Raw genomic sequence first — 20,267 nt, 5'->3', positions numbered from 1 at the left:
TTGTAGGAGCTTATAGTAATGGATATATATAAGTAATGGATCTTATTATTAAAGCTAAATATTTAGTTAAATCAGATGAAAAACGAATCTTGCTTATTACGAGCTGTTAATTAGTAATTAGTAGATGTTTTAAGTAATTCATAGGCTATACAAGACATCTACATAGTCGTTTCTATTTGTAAATAAACTTCTTATTTCTCTGCCCCACCTCTTGGTTGACTTAGTTGACTAATAGAGAATGCCTCTGGCTTTAAATCCACCATTTTAATTATTTTTATAAGATGTTAGTAAGTATTAAATAAAGAGCCCTATTTCTTGTTCAGGTTTGGCCATCATGTAATCAACAAGTATCTTATAGTTGTCTCATAAAGCACAGATTCCGATGGACTAAAACTTTCGTAAGGCCGGTACCTGGCAAACTTTCATTGGCTTAACGGGCGAGTTAGTAGTGCCATCTAGCTGGCAATAGACAAAACAGTTACGTTTAGGAGACATCTAGTGTAGAATAGCTACAACATAAATGCCGTCTACTGAAGCGCCATCTGTTGAATTACTGGAAAATTTATTGCGATGGTGTCGCCATCTGTGAGATGTAGTGAGAACTATTGCAAGAATAATGGTGTCTTGGTACAGCTTGTGCTCACTAGGTGGCAATTGATCAAAGATTCTTTATAGTTGTTCGATTACTTGAATAAAATTGGCAAAAAAAAATTGGAAAGATTCAAAAAGATGACTCCGCCATGACAGTGTTGCACACTGCCGTGACCAGGATTCGAACCTGGGTTACTACGGCCACAACGTAGGGTCCTAACCACTAGACGATCACGGCTATCGGAGCACTGGAAGGTGGCGCGAAATATTGAACTATAATATTTGACTTGATAGAATAAAGATTACACAACAAAAAAGTATTTTATCACTAAACGTAAATTGCTATTGCCTGAAAAGCAACCTCTAATAATTATATTTTGGCTACGATTTAAATATTACTCAAGGGTTTTGGTTTATTTGGGTTTGGGTTTAGAAAATTGTCACTGTCACATCGCTTTCTGGAATTTGCTTAATTACTCTTCTCACGTTCGAATTCGCTAGCTTTATTTACAGAACATAACTAACCTTATTGCGGCTTTTTGTTTAAAAGGGCAGTTTAAAGATAGAATTTGACTAAAAAAAATATGTATATAGACTACCAAATCAATCATATTACTGATCTATACCTATCAGTCGTTTATTGATTTATGTAATTGTAAGTACTTATAAAAAGACGCCAAGATTGTTTAAATTTTGTAATCTCCTAGCTACGTTAACCAATACGCTTAAGAAATACATAGGTACCACACGAATATTAAGAATACTATTGAGTGCTAATACTACATATATAATATATATGTCTGCTATACTATATCTATAACTAAGTAAACAGATTAAGATAAGTCGTATCAATATCCGTATTATAAAGTCGTGTCCCATTAATCGTTTTCTGATGTATGTGGTATAACGTAGCGATAGATTTAAATTGTTCAGAAAAAGTTCTTTCACCATCGGTAGGTAGTTTGATCTATTTATGTGTAAGTCGTGCTCGCTTAATCGTTTTGTAATGTGTGCAGTATAACGACATTAAATATTGTAGATACCTACAGTGAAAGTGTATTTGATGACTTCCTCTTGTACAATTTACTTCATGAAGGTTTGTTATAAAAGTGTTGATTAGATTATATTTTTTAAGAATAATTACGTACACCCAACTTCAAGTAAAAACTACAGACTTAAATTTAATTACATTTTATGGGACCAAATTATACCTATTTAATTTAAATGAAAAAAGAATCAACAAAATCATATCATACAGTCCAAAGTTCGGAGTTAACAACCGTAAAAAAGAAAACAAAATATTAACGGATTGAGGAACTCCTCCTTTTTGAAAGCCGTTAAAAATGATATAAAGTGCAACCCACCTCGATTTACTACACAATTTGACGCTATAGCTATTTCTACGTTTCTTTTAAAAGTGGGAAAGACGACATGAAGGTTAATGGTGATTTAATACTGATTGACGTGTCAGTATTCTGGCACGAAAGCTGTGTTCGGATTTTGATTTTCTCCGGTCGCGCTGGATAATAATCCCGTGGGGATCGGATTATAAAAGAGTGGTAGAAAAGTCATGTCAGAAAAAAACCTCTTTTGTAGCAAGTTAGCAATCTTTTTTCACACACACTCCTTCAGCTTTCATTTTAAATAGAAAAATGATAATTATAAGAACTAAGTCACTAACCTTTGTAGAACAATTTCAAGATTATAAACCAAATCACGTAGACCGAATAAAAAAACAGCAGATGTACCGGTTACTCCAAAATAATACGCAAACTTAGCTTCTAAGAAATTTGGTAAATCACAATGCGACGTATTACCTATCTGTCAGCGGGGAACAAGTAACAAGTCAGTTGAACAGTACCCGCCCTTATATAATAAATATAAATCACAATTCGAACATCGAAAAACCAGTGCGTAAGACGGACATATTTTTTTGCGCAAGTTCAATGAATGGGAACAATTGCAGCGCGTACGCATGGACCCTCGGCGGACGCAAATTGGGTACGCTAACTAGCCGGATTATGAGATACTCGTTTGTCTGCTGTGACACTGAATCGAGTATATGACTATAATATTTTAACACTGCACTGCTGTATTTGCAATATTTTTTGCATAAGATTTTAAGGAAGAGAAATTTAATAACTTGTGCACACAATAAGGATAGTATGACATGACTTTCTCCTGTTCTTCAGTCGTTAACTTTATTAGGTATATCACTTGTAACGAGAAAACTAACTTCACTTATTTACTAGGTATTAAAATCTCACTACATGTGTCGTGTTTTACGAGTGCTATCTTATAAGATTTACCACACTAATTGCTTTTCTTGTTTGATTATATTAATTTCAATAGCATGTAATCTTATAAGCCTTTTCATATCAGACTTAGAAATCTTAAAAGGTAATCATAAAAGTCTTATTGAAGCGTTATTCCTTATTACACCGAACACCCATGACAATATTCCTGTAGCTTAACATTTCAGTGTAATATTTAGTAGTAACAGAGAGTGAAATTAAATTAATAATTCGTAATGGTCAGTTACCCGTTTCCAGAGATTCGCAACCCTTCCTGTCTGTTCATCTCAAGGAGTTATTCATTCCTACTTGTTTGGTACACAATGCTCTAATAAAATATTTCATTATAAATGCGGGATCATTATCGTTATACGTTACCCAAACAAGTTTGGCGGCTTGTTCGACATTCATACACTGTCATGTAATAAGAATTACTTCTGTAATACACCAATATACATACAAACTTGAAACTATTCATCATACTTAACCAATTGGACTATGTTTAGGTTCTGGGATAGTTGTTTCATACGTAGAATTGGTACTGAAATACTTGAATTTATAAATATAAACAAAAAATAATCTGGCGAAATATTTTTTTAATTTCATATTCCATTGTACACGATTGCCACAATAATAGGTAATTCAATTCTTGACTTCAGATCGTTGTAAGAAGAATGCTATCCATGAAAAACAAGCAATTGTTTCCGATAAACACAAAGCCTGTTATTTGACAACGTTTTGCGTTTAACTGTGCTTACTGTCGCTTACAACTGGATGAGAAACGATCACTTTTGTTATCATCATAAGAAATCGATGCGCCGTCCTTCTAGCAAGAATTTCAAAGCAAAATAACTTGTTGATCTTGCACTTCTAGTTAAACTGTTTTTAGATAAATCCAATTTCAAATTCATTATAAACAAGTTGAAAATAGATGCAAACGAAGAGATTACAACTATTTTTATAATTTCCTGTCTAGGAACACAACGGATGCTAATGATAAAGAAACCCGTCTTGCAGCCACTCCAGCCAGGATGTGAATAAGCGCTTATCACTAGGTTGTTTGCATATCCGCTAGATGCGTAAGAAACGCTTAGGGTTACACCCTTTAAGCTCCAAAAGCTAAACAATGTTGGCGTAAAAATCCCTTATGCGTCAGCTAACATTTCTATTGCCCTCAAGCGATAACAGACAATTGGATTCAACCTTTTGTTACCTTAATCCTATCTAATACAGTTAATATAATAGAGTTATTGTATAATTGCATCTGTATCTTTTTTTACCTGATGTTATCCTAAGAAATCAGTTTAGCAACAAGGAACTATAACGGTCATAAGATGAACTAAAAATAATAAAGACATGTACAGCAGTGTTTTTGAAGCACATGAGTTTAAGATTTAATTTAAACGTGGAACTTTATGAAATACCCCAAACGAAGGGCAATGTAAATTATAGCGGTCCAATATTTACGATTTGAGCTATTTTTCTTCACTCGAATTCACATTGAATACCGCAAGCCCCAACATTATCCGGCAATTTATTAGATCAAATAACACTGTCGGTTTTTGTTCCCCCCTACGACCAAAATCTTGTGATAGTCGTCTTTAAGACAAGGCAATACCGACCAATTTATTATATCAAGAGCATACCATAAATATGTAACTTTACCAACATTTAACGGAGCAGACTTGGGATTGTTCAAACAATATTTTGGGAAACGACTTTCGGGAAAGAAGAAAAGACAGTTCTTTGACGAGATGACAGCTTCCTGAATAGACTGTGATATTATAAATAGACAGGGAACAAAGATTGCGTTTGTTTATCTCAAAGTTTCAAAACAAAATTGACAGATCGTAATTTCGGAGCGATGGGAACTGTCTCAAAAATCATATGCATTATGAATATGAACAATATCCTACTTCATAATTCTTGGGTTCCTGTTTTTTAAAACTCATGGTGATTTAATAGTGTATCCAAGAGATATTGCTTATTATTTCGGTAATTTTATTATAGTGGGAACTTCACTTAAGACATTTTTAACAATTTCACCTCTTGCTTAGGCCTTAATGGGAATCTATCAATATTTAGAACCATATTGTAAAATGTCTTGAACTTATTACTATTAACTCTTTAAAACATCTCACCTGTAGCCGCTTTGTTTGAAGCTACCCCATCAGGGAAGTAAGCGATACACCACCCAGTCGTGTGAACGACATCACTCCTTGCAACGCATTCATTCGAACCTCATCAAACTGCATTTTTACTCTGACATAACATGTCATGTTGCAATTTCTGACATCGCCGTGACAGGTAAGGGTAAGTGACTATGACAAGAAAGGGTGCAGCACTACCCTCGAGGTCAACAATAACATTTCATAACTAAGAAACGTTTAGGACATTTTGTTATTTGAGAATATCTTTTTGTTAAGCAATTTTATCTTCCTTAGATCAAACGGGTTAGATTGTAATCTTAATAGCATTATCGATAATCATATTACTCAATATTAGATTACGGTAGACATTCTGACGATTCAAAAGGTCACTTAAACTATAGGAATGGGTTACGAAACCTGTCAAAAATTAAGCATATCTTTAAATCTTTTGAACTCAACTGCTAATTGTGCGTTACGTGTCATTACTTGCATATTGTTAAATACTCTTCAAAGTTGCATAAGTTTGTTACAACTACTTCTCCTATGTCCATTATTACTACTACATATTACATTGCGGTATAGATGATTTATAAGCCATTTATTCGTCAAAAATTCCGGATACGGCTGAAACAAAATAATATGGAATTTGAATAAAATTATGAATAATTTGTTCTGCATGGAGTACTCGATCTAACCTCTGAGCTAGCAACAAAAACTGGAAATTACCATTTGCGCAAATAATAATTATTTTATACGACGACGTATAAGACAGATTTTCTCACAATCCAAACGTTCGCAGTGGGCCAAATTGTTAGTGTTACTTCCTAACATTATTTTTAACACCAATACCGGTTTTGCAACACGGAAGCTTAGTCGCACGACGATTACTCGTATTTTTGACTAAATCTTCAATACAACATCTGTCGGTCCGGCCGCTATTTGTCGGCAGTCCCATTGTAATTGAAAATTCCCTGTTTGCAGTCTGTTGCATCTCTGCAACTTTTGTACGAAACGTCAGATTTGACGTGTTATGATTGAGTTTCTATAGATCCGGTCAATCTCGAGTTTGGGTTAGTCTTTATTTATTTTGGATTTTATTTTTTCTTCTAAGAGTTTAACTTGTATGCGCTAATACTTGCTGCTAAATGAGGTATTTTCTCCTCTATCTACAAGACCATAGTTAATTCGACCTGACATTTTATTACTATCCTTGACTAAATGTACCATTATTACTAAGATTATCTAGAAGGGACAAAATATCTTGAACGCACATTTTTGTATTACACGATTCTGTCAATTTACCAAACGACCCGTAACCAAATCTTAGTAGCGAGAAATTATACTGTTACCATAGTTCAACCATACTTCTCCTATGATTTATTGTGTACGAATAATTCTAATGGGTTTTACGGCTCATAAATTTGTTTAACGCCTTTGATAGCGCCGTCTTATGTCATTGATATTGAGAAATGCTATTGTGCATCGGCGTACGCGCATGCCGTGACGTCATTGTACCAGCACAATATTTTGATTTATTACGTCTTTTGTTTTCTTGGAGTAGTAGCTTGAGATAGATCATTTAAATTTAAAATTAAGAAGATTTTTTTATTCTTTTATTTTTGCATCAGCTTGTCTTTTCATATTGTAATGATGGCGTGAAATTTTTATTGTACCTTTTATAAATGAAATGAGTAAATAAAGTATCTGCATAATAATAGTAATTACTGCGGGTAAAAATTCAATAAACGAAGAACTGCATCTTTCAATTATGCCTACTGCTCTAAGCACTCCGATGAGATCTTTATGATTTTTGATATAACATTGTCCATATTTACTAACCCTAGTTATTTTTCTACTTAATAAGTATTCAGATGGCGAAGATTGCAGTATATCTATGTATTTCTGTTTGAAATAAATTGATATTTTGGCGCATCTAGACTAATAAAGGTATCTCAAATAAACTCTTAGCTTTAATCCCCAAGTATAGTGCGTCTTTAAAAATTAATAATCTCTCACAGACCTTACCCTTACACGTTCCGCCCTTTGCCATTGGGTGTCACCCCTAGCCATTTCTGTCCAATAGCAACGTCTTAAAATTGCAACTTTATTTTGCACCCTTCTTGAATTACATAAAAAATACAACAGGGGTGTCCCTTCTTGCTTTCGTGTTTTTTTCCCAAACTTGGCTTTTTATTTTTTACCATTTTGTGCGATTTTGTGGGATCTTATTTTAGTTACGCGGTCTCGATTTTATTATTTAGATGTTGTTGTTTTTTATATTTTTTGTACAATAGAGATGTCACTTTTTTAATGGCAAATCCTATAAATCTGATTGTTATGGGTTCTGGTGTGACTTCATGATATAATATCCATGTTTGGGTGGTTTTAATCTGATTTCATCTCAAATGTGATGTGTTTGTAAACTTAGATAGCGTAACATTGCGATTATTGCGAAACTATTGTCAGTTGCACAGTAAGTTTCGTCATCTGGTTTTCTTTACTATAAAATATGACTTTGGCAATACCTGGCAAAACAATTGCAATCTACGCCTTGGTATTTTGGTGTTTCGTTAGATGATATTGTTCATAACATAACAATGACTAAATGTATGGTGTATTCAGCGTTATCGACTTACAATAGTCGTCCAGCATACACTCTCTTCAAAACCTATTGCTCCGGATTTAATTTTTAGTATATGCGTCTGTAAAATAACACTTCCTATTGTATCCTTATTTAGATGTTTGTCAAACAAATACTCAAGGTTCCATTTTTTACAGCATTCACACAAGCAACAACCGTGTAACCAATGTTAACCTTCAAATGATGTAACACAATAAGATCTGTCGGTTTCAATTTGCTAAGTTTGTTACTCGAATTTATAATCATCATTACTTATCCCGAAACCCTTACTACGATTATGAACCGTGTTCGCTCGACTTAAAATAGTTTTTTGCATGATAGACGGAACATACAGTCCTCAATACAGTCTGTTGTAGACAGCATTGCAAATCTTATGCAAATATTCAGTAGCTTTTTGAAGGGTAACATGAGCCCATGTTTTCGCGTGTTCCTTGGAGGTCTAGTTTTTATGAGGATTAGTTTTCTAAATACATTTTAATTGGGGCCCTATTGTTGACTCTTCCTTTCATGTCAAGTTCAAGTTTGATGTACTTTGATGTGACGTCATGTCGTTATGAGTGATGGGAAATATTGTCATTTGTGGTCGGTATTAGAGTTAATCCTTAGCTTTACAACTATTGGTTTTGGTTTTTGTAACCGCGATGTTTATTCATTGGCGGAACTTTTGTGTGATATGGATTAAAATGGTTTTTAGAATGTTTGATTTTAGATTTTAATGTTTTTTTTTATAAATCTTAAGATAGATGAATACAAACTACAATTTTGTTTGTCAATCAATGCTGGAACATGTACACTAGCAGTCTAGTAACTCCAGATATATTCCTTGAGCCAAACCAAAAATATGGTTAATGTTAGTTAGATAGATGTGTATAAGTAGATAATGTTACAAAAGAAGAAATTCCAGACTTAGTAAAATGAGAAATATTTCCTAGAAATTTGTAATATATTTATTGCTTAAAAAATTGCGTAATAAAATAATTGTCTGTTTATTCTCCCCTAACTCCGCAAAGCAATGATATCGAAATCATACTTCCAATCATTCCAATAATAAATCATTTTCCGACGTCCATTAACTTTTAACTTTCCAATATATTTATATATGGTATCGTATCATTAATCTAAATCCCGGCACACAACGCCGCTGACATAAATGTAGCGAAATCGTTCGGCGACAAAACGCGCGTATCATTAATATTATGGCGGACTCTTTTAAAACGTGTAATGACGTGAATGATGTATTTTAGTGCTATTTATGTTATTCTTCACAAAAAATAGAGTATTCTACTATAGTCTATTTTAGAATTTGGAATATTTGTTTGGTTGACATAATAAATCTTACTTACTGATTATACTCATTTACTGCTGATTTTCTTTCTTTTAATTAAATTAATATTACGATGATTTAATGCATGTACTGTCAAAGTCTTACACCTAAATTTTATTTGAATTCGAACTTGCATTAGATAAACCTATTCCTGTACATATAGTTATAGATAGTTTTTGTTAGAATATTGTGTATAGCTTTTGCTTAAGTAAGGATTATTAAAAGATCATACCTACACGAAAATAGAAATTGCATCATTTTATATCAATGACCATTGAAAACTACAAACCATGCAAAATTGTATCAGCATTTTTATAGAATGATAAAGCATTCGTTTCTCAGTTCATTGTCCCGATATTTAACAGACACTTATTTTTCTTTCTCTTATCTGACAATCTACAATCATCCTTCACGTTAAGCGTTACACACACCCCCGCAATATAACGTCATCCCACGCAATACGCCGATCGATTATGTGCAGTGAGTACACCCCTTATTAATATCAATGCGACACAAAAGTGTGCGTCCTATTATAAGGGTCATAGTTTTCTGCAACATTTTACTAAAGATTATTTTAATTTATAATAATTGCGAGTGAATGGATATAATTATATCGAACTTGTCTAGTTCCAATGTCTATGAAAAAAAATATGAGGAAAAAGATGTCGGAAAATATTTATCAAGATAACTATTACTGGCATGAACTCTGATCAGAATAACAAACACTTTGTCATCATGTGGTACAAGACTTGCCACGTTACGTTGCTCATAAAGGACATTACCAGGTTTGCAGCTCACCACATTTTTATAACACTTTGTCATCATGTGGTACAAGACTTGCCACGTTACGTTGCTCATAAAGGACATTACCAGGTTTGCAGCTCACCACATTTTTATAACACTTTGTCATCATGTGGTACAAGACTTGCCACGTTACGTTGCTCATAAAGGACATTACCAGGTTTGCAGCTCACCACATTTTTATATTTTTGATTAATCCTAAGAGCAAATTCTTACGAAGACATAAATTCAATACATTAATCATATTATACTTGTTTATTTTATTTAATGTTAAATAATGAACGATAAATAATAAGTTCTCGTGTTCGCCGAGTGTTTCCTCATTAATATGCAATTGTACGGGCAGTATATACTTAACAGCTATGTCAAGGACGAACAATGCTCATGCATGGATGCGCGTGTAGCATACCTACATAGGTGTCTATCTAGCAGATACCGTTCACCCTTTTGTTCACGGTTGAGATTATTTATTAATCGTTATTTTTTTACTTTTTCTATCTTTAACAAACAAGTTGATTTACAGTGTACACAACATATTCCCATATAATTTAATATTCACTAAGAACCTTTGAATTATTGACTAGCTTGATGAGAACAATATATTTGTAATAGCAATGGTAAATAACAACTTTGTACCACGCTATAATTAATCCACAGCGGCCATTAATAGATCCTATGAGAATAAATACATAATCAAGTTATAACCAATCCACATAGGGAATCTAGCACATTAATCAACAAAGTCAACTTAGTTATGACTTCTGACATTGCATCACTAGTTGTAATTTGCATCGCTAGCTAAATCCAACATGGGTTCAGACAATAATTATATTTCCATGTTCATTGGCACGTATTGAGTACAATTGGAATCGTGGGGTTTGCACCGACCGCTGCCGTGTTAATCAAGTTATACAATATTGATTTTATCACCACATGCAATATTCATACACTGGTCATGGTGTACAGTGTTTATATTTCTAGTGCTATAAAATCTTCTATCGCAATTCTACCGGGCGTTTTCCAAAAGCGATGTTTATGACAGATTGCCTTGCCGTATTCCTCGGTGATCACCATTTTTATCCTACTTATTCCTACTTCCTCCAACCTGGGGATCCTGGACATTTATTTGCACGTTTATTATGACATTGGCAAAGTCACAGTTTTTTCTTTCAATGGAATATTACGTGTTAACGTGCTTCCAATATAGATAAAACCACCTAAAAATTAATTCGATATTTACCTTCAACACGCGGCACTAAACGTGCTGATAAAATGTTCGTCCATTGTCTGAATAATTTTGAATGTACGTATAATGAAGCAGTTAAAACAAGCTCATTCAACAATTACGCGTCTATTTACCAATTTTAAACTCATCGGAATTCTGAACATGAGTGTTTGCTCGTACGTCGGATAATTAATTACTATCAAATTGTTTTGCCGTCGGTGATTTTAATATGTTTGTACACCAAGCCTTACAATTTGCATAGATCTGTAAATAAGGATTACATCACCGACTAACAAATAGCGGAATTACGTCGCAATCTGAGTATTGTATAAAAAGTATTGTGTTGGTAAATGGTAACTAATGATTCGTATGTCATATTGCATAAGTTTTTGTCTTTGAATAAAATGTTAAAAACTTTTGCCCTCTTTGTGTGATTCCTTGGAAAGATGGTAGCCTGCCATCAATAGAAAGTACTAAACCGAAAAACATTGCATAACCTTCACGTTGACTTCAAATATACACAATACTCTCTTCGCAATACAGACAGTTTTTTTTCCTAAAGATGACATAAGCGGCAACTACAAACAATATGTACTCGATTGTGAACACTGAATAAAGAATATCAACCATCCGATAAACTCGTGCAGCTCGTGCCAATATCCTATTTAACACTCAAGTGTTGCAATAGTGGCAATATCGCAATATCTCCTTACAATCTGATATCATTATGGAAACAGCCATGTTCAGTCGTATCATGCTTGGTTATCATGTATCCAACTGGCAATAAGCAGAGATATTTCACGGATTAGACAGATTATTCTGTCCTTTTTTTGTAGGTTATTACCCCTGCTTTAGTCCTTGGAGTCGCCGCTGTGAACATAAATAAAATTACATCAAAGTTAGATGGGATTCAGATGTAATATTTTGCGTACGTTGTAGTGAGGGAGGCTCAGCACGTGCGTAAAGAGGGCTGTGTAGTCAAGGGTTCGTTGCATGAATGTTATTTTTAGAGCAATAGGTTAAAAATGAAATATACCCAATAGCCACAGGGTTTTAATTGACTACACGAGAGATCTTCTAAATAAATAAAGATCGGTATGTTTCGGTTATAAGTTCGTTGGATTTACAACCTAAAGTTAGACAATACTCGGAACAATATTTAACACTTAAAAACTTCGTATTATGACTGAAGTGCATAATCTATTTATTATTACAATCAGAACAACATGTTTTATGCTTTACACAACCCTGACATTTTAATCACGCTTTTTATCCACCCACAATTTTGTCCCCAACATTTTGATGACGTCAGCTGCACTCTCGGCTTCCGAGAGGAGTCCCCTCCGGTTAGGGTGCCATGTAATGTCTTCATTGTTGTACAGTGATGTGTCTTGAAATTGATTTGATGGATTTACTGGTTGTGTTTGTGGACCTGATTACTAACACCTAGTATCTAACAAGGTTCAGAAGCTACTAAAAAAGAAACAATTACTTCTGACCTTGTAAAGAGAAAAATAAGCCGAAGTACATTCTAAAATTTGATTGAGAGTCATACTCAAACTAGCTTGTGTTTTGTTAAACAATATTCACTCATCGGACTCATCCTACGTATACTTGACATAAATTCCATAAATACCAAGAAAACGTCTAGAACTTTCGTGACGCAGTATAGCATTAACTCAGCAACTTTTCAATAAGCGTCTACACCACATAATACACACCTTCGGCCCCATCATTTCCCGCAATATCCGATGTCACGGTTCTGCCACATATAATTGTGCAAACAGACAACTTTCCATTATTTCTACTGATCATCGAGGAAGTGAAAATGTCTAGACTTTCACTGTGATCCAAGGGTTATGAACTTGTGGGTAATGTTCATAGCTGAGAATTACTTTATTAAATCTTAGTTTATTGCGCTTAACTATTATAAACCATTTTCTTAAGAATATCTTACACGACTTGCTGGAGATGAGAAAGTAAACTGAACCTATCATGAATTAAGCTGAATAACCATAGCAATAAAAGGAGTTAGAAACCCGTGAGTACATTTTCAAGGAATATTAAAAACAGAACCCTATTTCTCCAAAAATAACGGTTAGAACTCAAACCATATTACCATAATAATGACGTAGTATCAATATCAAACCAATAAAGACTGTTTATTCAAAAGCGGCCTATAATTTTGATAAAAAGCTTATGCTTAAAATGCAGTTCCTGTATCAATCAACCACGGTAGGCTATTTAAAATAATATTTAAATCAATTATAAACAAATTGGGGTTCGTAGGCGAGGGTGTTCTGTCCATAACTGTTGGGGACATCTGGCGCTATTTGGGTTACATTCCAATTCACATGCGACTCACTTCTACATTCTCTATCTCTTTTTATACCTATTTCTTCCACGTCCCAACGTCAAGTAACAGTAACAATCTTTTTCGCAATCTATCTGCAAAGCTTTTTCATATCTTCACGTCCGTGTATTTGAATTCAAAAGATTCTCATTACGTTTACGGACTTTGCTTCGCGACCATGTGAATACAAATGTTATCTTAACTCTTTGAGGATCTTGAAATGCAACAAGAGTACTCACATTATCCTAGTACGTATCATCTGTTACTTCGTATAAATAACTGACGTACAAATTCGTTTAATTTAACCTAGGAGCATCATCGTTCGTTAGGTTTACATCATTACTACTTCATAAACACGACATAAAGTCCACTTGATTTAACATTGAAGCAAGATGCATGACGTAGTCTGTGGTTTAGCAAAAGATGACAAAAACCAGACGGATATCTTGATTCGTTGGAATTAAAAGGAACTTAAGAAAAAAAAATCTTTAAATCAATATCCAATATGCCTTGGTATATCGTTAATGTCTTCTCACTTGGCCCATTCACCAATATTCTTAGCTCTAATACTCCCTGGTTCCTGCAGCATTAGACCGAGAAAACTGTCACGGTTAACTTGTGCCGGGTGTCGACCACCTACGGTATTGTACTCAATGCGTACTTTAGGGTTATATTGAAAGTCGTAAATTATATTTTTATTTCTATCTACATAAACATCGGGTTTGGTAATTGGGTGTCTTGTTGCCATAAACGATATTTATTTTGATTTATTAGTTGTAGTTACTTGTAGAGTTATTTTTAAGATATGAAACTTCTTATCACTGGAATTAAGAGCAACAATCTGTTAAGCTATAGTAAATTTAAACACTTCATTTTGATAAGTATTTTTATGTAATGCATCTTATCTCGGGTTCGAGTCTATATTTGTTTCATTGTTAGCTAGTTTTCACTGGTACTATCAAGAATTGTGTAAAAGAACATCTTTACATAGGATTATTTTTCTTTATCTTAAAACCTAGCTATTTAATACGAATGCCATGTAAATTGACTTCCTTGTGTCTCAAGTATCCCAGTAATCGTAATGGTATTAAGATTCTAAAAGAAATTAACTTTACAGAGATAAAATGGAGCACTAGAAGTTCAAACTTTGAGTGTCAATTAACTTGGCAAGTTATTAGCAGTCAAGCACTCTTCACACACAGAGTTCTCGAAAGTCGTTATAGTTGGCAAACTTTAGTTAGCTCGAGTTACCGACCACTCAAACTCCAACTAGGTAAGCTTGAAATATTCAGTTAGCGAATAAGTGGCAAAATTAGAGCTAAATTTTCATGGAAAGTTTCTAATATATTATAGAGCGACGTTAGTGTCGTTGGGTCAGTAGAATTTTTAAGTTGTTCTACAGTAATGATGATTAAATATTCATCTAATTCATATTCAATAACTTAAAAATACCAGATATTGTTTTCCAGAAACAAATAATAAAGAAAAATTTAAATCAACATCATCGATATTAGGTTTTAATCACTTCATTTGTCAATGTGATCAGATCAAACTTCCTTTTGGGAAAAACTTTAGGGAAACTTAATGGTTAATCCAAGATGAAAGTCGGAGAGACAATTACGAAATGGAATATCCTTACGTATTCTCTACCAATACCTGCTTTTATGTTGACATGATAAATGTACAGACACACTTACTTAAACTCGTCTATTATTCAAGCAAAGCTCCTCACCTCGGACCTAATGAAATAGTCAAGAGCGTGAATAAAGCAGCGTACATAAAAATGTTCTTAATAATTCACATTTAGATTCGAGCAAAATGTAATGCAGAAAACCTTTTAGACGTTAAACAGCTTTTAGTCAAAATCATAATCGAAGGCAAACAAGATGAAAGCGCGGTTTTCCTCAATCAATTTGCACTACGCGGATATAAACAACGGCTTCATTCAATGTTGTATCAAATAGTTCAGCAAATAACAGGTTACTCAGTCTAAACATTTATAATATAGGTGTGTGTATATGTAATGTTTTGGCGCAGCTTTCAGCCTATTATACAACAAATGGGAATGAAATGGAAAGCATTTGTTTTGCAAACCACATGTAAAGGCAAATTGGCAGCAGACACATGTTTCGCAGCACGAAATTCATGTTTATAGTTTTCATTTAACCCTTTTATAAAACTAGGCCCCGCAAAACCACAGGGATATTACGGCCCAGGTTACGTATCAATGATCTTATAACTCTACCTTGAAAGTTTTGTGGACTGTGACCCATTTTCTCATTCGCGATTCAAGTCATAAAACTATTTTTGTCTGATATGACGTAGGGGGGCGGTCAGTGTCATGTTACTTTTGTCAAGGTTTTTTTGTTATGTTGAATGCTATGTATCTGAAACCTAGCAAACCTTGTTGAATTATTTTTTTAGCTTTCGGTGAGACCGAAAGATATGAAAAATAAACAGATACTATTGGTTATTGGCAAGATTTGCGAGTAGATAATGAATGGAAAGTCTATTTCACTTTTTCAATATAAGTTAATTCAGAAATAGATGACAACTAATCGTGTGATCTTCGTATGCTTTTTCGGAGTCTGGGTGTCTTTGTGACTGTGACTTGAATGATTTTACAAGCCCCCGCGATACAAGGATTAATTGGCTAAGAGCAGGATACGTTTAATTAGAAAAAATGATATAAGGATACTGAGACATAAAAACATCATCTTAGTAATATCAACAAGAAAATATGAATGAGGTTAAGAGGAAATCCAGTTACGTGGGTGTTTTAGCGTATTATATAGCACATGTTGCTTCGGTATTTAGATCAGGATCATATAGCGTGCGTCTTATTTATGAGTTTGTTGGCTCTGAATTTACGTCACTCGCCACCTAAATTGTTATTTACGTTGTTAGTTTACACCAATGTTTGAAACCTAGCTTCATGTTTAGTTCACTTCTGTCTGGTTCTCATGAATCTGACTAATGTAGTACACTTAATTACTGCTAGAGTAGGTGTTGAATTGATATCGTGACGTCATTAGCCGCTAAATATTTATCCCTGTTCCTAATTTCTTTCACGACCTACTGCATCAGTGTTCTCAAACAAGTGATATTTTAGGATTTCAGAACACGCTTTATAACTTTTCTAGATTGCGATTTGGTCATGTTTGTTGCTTATTTGCCAGATTGTTGGCTGCCAGCTGACGTCATTGGCCACCTATGTTGTTGGACGCGCTCTCTACCCTTACGAGTTGGGCAGCAATCCAAGTGGTGTCCATTACATAAACTGGACAATTCCAGCAACACCGCTATGCATTTTAATGGTTATCCATGGCGTTTTGGAATAGGCACATTGGGTTAGAGATATCTGTGTGTAGAGGGGTCTAGATTAAATAAGTAAATTGTGCTTCCCTTAAAACCTCGAACAAAACCTACGTGCTACGTATTTGAAATTTAGACTGACCTAGAGAGCATGTTAAAATTTACCAAAAATACCTATTTAAAGAACAAACAATTAAATATTTTAACATAAACCTGTTATAGTCATGGTACATGCTCACAGGACTTAAAATCGTATGTGTTATGTTTTATAACCGCTGCCAAGCCATTGTTGCTTGTAGGGCTATCTTACGAAACAATAGCGACCACCTACTATTATAAATTACTATGAATACCAAATAGCTGAGAGCGTCTTCATATTATGGGAAAGTAGTATAATGTCGTTTGGTTGGCTGCATAGTCCGTACTTCGTCCTTTCACCGAACCTACATGCATATTTAGAAAGATAATAGAGCTGGTCTATTTAGCTAATTGAAATATTAACGAGCTCTTTTTGGACGACTGATTAAAACTTTCGTGCAAATATTTATGTATAATTCCATTTACGAATTACCGTTTAGTATTAGGTTGAAGTGGCTTCGTTAGTATTTTTGTCTTCGATTAGACAGAAAGAATGAATACAATGATCTGAAAACTGATCAATTTACTACATTTTGTTACGGAACCCCTTAAAATCATCACAACTGTAGCAGACAGCTCGCAAAGCATCCAAGAAATACTAAGCAATTTAACTGTGAAAGATTGATATGGGTAACCGTATTCATGACTTCTTTTGTACAAGAAGTCGGTAAAAACTTCCCCTTCTAAATAAATATCAATACGCCACGTACCGCCAGGGCCCGAGTACTTTACGATCCAAAACTAGATACAATTTACGATCGAATACCTCCCATATTAGTTACAAGTGGATGATTTTCGATCGAACCGATTATTCGATTATTTATTGTATCGATACCGTTGGCGCGTAATGTGGGATACCGATTACAAATACTAGTGACCCAATAATGTTCCTTAACCGCTTGAGCTAAATAAGAAAGTCCTTGTAATAATAAGACTTTTGTTAATTAGGACCAAATTTTAAATTTGCCTTTTTTCATTACTTAGTTTTGTTTATTCCAGTGATACAAGTAGATAAAGTAACATAACATATTTTCATTATTTTTGTATCGGGACTTGGTAACTTAATATTCTGGTTAGTAAAGTCTTGTATATCAACCAATTTCAGTCGGTACATAATTGATTAGTGTTATCAGAATGCAACGATAATTTATTCAAACCATGACAGCCATGGTTACAAAACTAAATATATGCTTTGCTTTTATAAGTAGTGACTGCTATATTAAAATGTTTTATTCTAGACAAACGGCGTTTGCAAAAGGTCACACGTGAATAGTAATCTCATTTGCTGTAAATTCAAATTTGCACTCAACTTTACTTCAAAGATTAAATTCTTAGAGCTCTCAGACAAGATTTTCAGATAGACACCATTTAAACCTGTTAAATACTTGATGCAAATTTAACTACGCTGAGTAAAAACCTGTGTTAGCGTCACAATATCAACCTGTCTCAAATTGAAATGAATTATTTGTTTGGAACTTGGAAATAGGTCGCCGAGGATCGATTTGTCGGATGTATTCTGGCTCAGAGCTTTATTACGGTGCTTTCTACCTGGCTGACCTATTAAACTTTTGTTTCACAAGGTATTGTTAAAATGGAACCGTCCATGGACTTCCATTTTAATTAACTTATTAACAGCATCACGTGCTTCACTGGAGTATGTTTGTCTAAATTTTATAACCATCTAATGGATGCTTCAAAGTTTCTCTGCTATTATTTCGGGAAAAACAAAACATTAAATTAAGCACAGTAATTCGTAAACGATGTTCTTCTGTTTAATGTAGGCACGTCGTTACAGCTCTCCTAAAACAGTTTGCGGCTACGTATGACCACATTGCACGGTTAATGACTGTCATTATGATGATGATAATAATCGTTTGTGTCTCAGAAGGGCGTGGGAAAGTTAAGAGTCATGGCGAACTAAGCGGACAACGTAGGATGTCTCCATTTCAATTTGATATATGTAAGCAAATCTCTTTAGAAGCTCTTAATAAAATATCTGAATCTTCTAGGTAATCTTATAAGTAAAAGTTTAATTTTTCTGAAATTGCAGTAGTTACAGCAGTATTAAGTCCATCAATGAAGTCAGGTGTCGAAGGCCTTAGCTCAGGCACTCGTAACTATTATCTCATTACAGTACTAGGAAACCTTACGATTCAGGGTAATGCATATAAAGTAGGTAGGTACCTGTAGCCCATTGACCTCAATCCGGGCCCTGTGATTTTCTCATCATTTACTTGCTGCGAGTATCATTTCCATGTAATAATAATGCCCAGTTATACTTGGTTCTTCAATGTTTATGGTATTAATGACCACCAATGCGGAAATGATATTGCTCAGAGGCAGATTGTGATTGTAAACCTAACGATCAAAGCGTTGGCAAATCCGATCCATAGAAATAAAACTATTAATTCGTCTTAGTTCACTGCAACCGGAATTTGCAATAGTTGTTGTTTTATAGGACTAGAAAATAAAATCTAACAAATAAAATATCATTACTGAGTTTGTTCTACTTGCGAAATGTATATAACGTACATAACCGTGAAACATCACATATTTCAATTTTTATTGCATACGAGAGATAAAAAAATACCATAACCTTCTCTATCACTTTACAATAAAGTACATTTTACATTAATTGACAATGCATTTAAAATTGACGGCTGTTTCCCTAATTTCTATCGAAAGGGATTTTTTATACCTCAGTAAAATTTATCTTTATACGTACCTTAAAGTCGTAAAATCTTTCATTGCCTTCTGTGGCTAGAGTCGTAAATTCATCCTTTGTAAAAAATTCATGACCACGTTTTATACTATACTTATATCTATTTAAGAATCGTAGATGTTTCTATTATTCTGTTTATGACGTCGTAATCCTATGTATGGCGGTCTGATGGTGTTCTAATGGTTTTTAAATGATACTAACATTATATTTTATTGTTTCAGGTAATACTTTGGCTGAATCGTAGTTGATGGAGGGCAGAAGAAATTCGGAATGCTAGAAAAGTACTGCATGAATATTATAACAAAACTATATAATGACATTATAAGGCAAATTTGACATTCGGAAATGACACACTTGTAGCATCGTTGCATTTTATGATTAAATGGAAATTACCAAACTTCAGAAATATGTATACGTATTTTCACATATATACCTATTTAGGCAGCACTGGGTAAAATATAATAGACGCTATTATTCCAAGAAGTTAACTAGAACTACAGGGTGCCACGTGCTACAGTGATCAAACACCTTTTTATTACCTTTATTATTTTTTGTGTAATCGTAGGCGCCGCGTAGTAACACGCACCTGACCTTTTAAAAAGTCAGATTATATCAGAAATTAAATACTTTTTGTTAAACTCCACGGTGTAATTGATTCAATAAGTTAATAAATACGTTATGAATGATAAATAAACACTGTTCCTTCATAAAAC

General features: G+C 34.0%; 1 protein-coding gene, 1 long non-coding RNA gene and 1 other non-coding gene across 3 annotated transcripts in view; 2 read left to right on the top strand and 1 right to left on the bottom strand.

Annotated features, from left to right (window-relative positions):
- LOC113500520 (centaurin-gamma-1A) overlaps window positions 1–20,267 on the top strand; it is a 175,147-nt gene that overhangs the window by 94,448 nt on the left and 60,432 nt on the right. The window lies entirely within an intron of this gene.
- Trnah-gug lies at window positions 758–829 on the bottom strand. Its single transcript has one exon. It is a non-coding gene; the product is annotated as a tRNA-His (tRNA).
- LOC113500522 lies at window positions 1,408–19,964 on the top strand. The gene is made up of 2 exons (XR_003401213.1): window positions 1,408–1,687; window positions 19,776–19,964. It is a non-coding gene; the product is annotated as an uncharacterized LOC113500522 (long non-coding RNA).

Source organism: Trichoplusia ni, chromosome 14 (genome assembly GCF_003590095.1).
Source record: "Trichoplusia ni isolate ovarian cell line Hi5 chromosome 14, tn1, whole genome shotgun sequence".
Lineage (NCBI taxonomy): Eukaryota > Metazoa > Arthropoda > Insecta > Lepidoptera > Noctuidae > Trichoplusia > Trichoplusia ni.
Note: the sequence above shows the minus strand (reverse complement) of the source record. Positions and strands in the feature narration are given on the sequence as shown.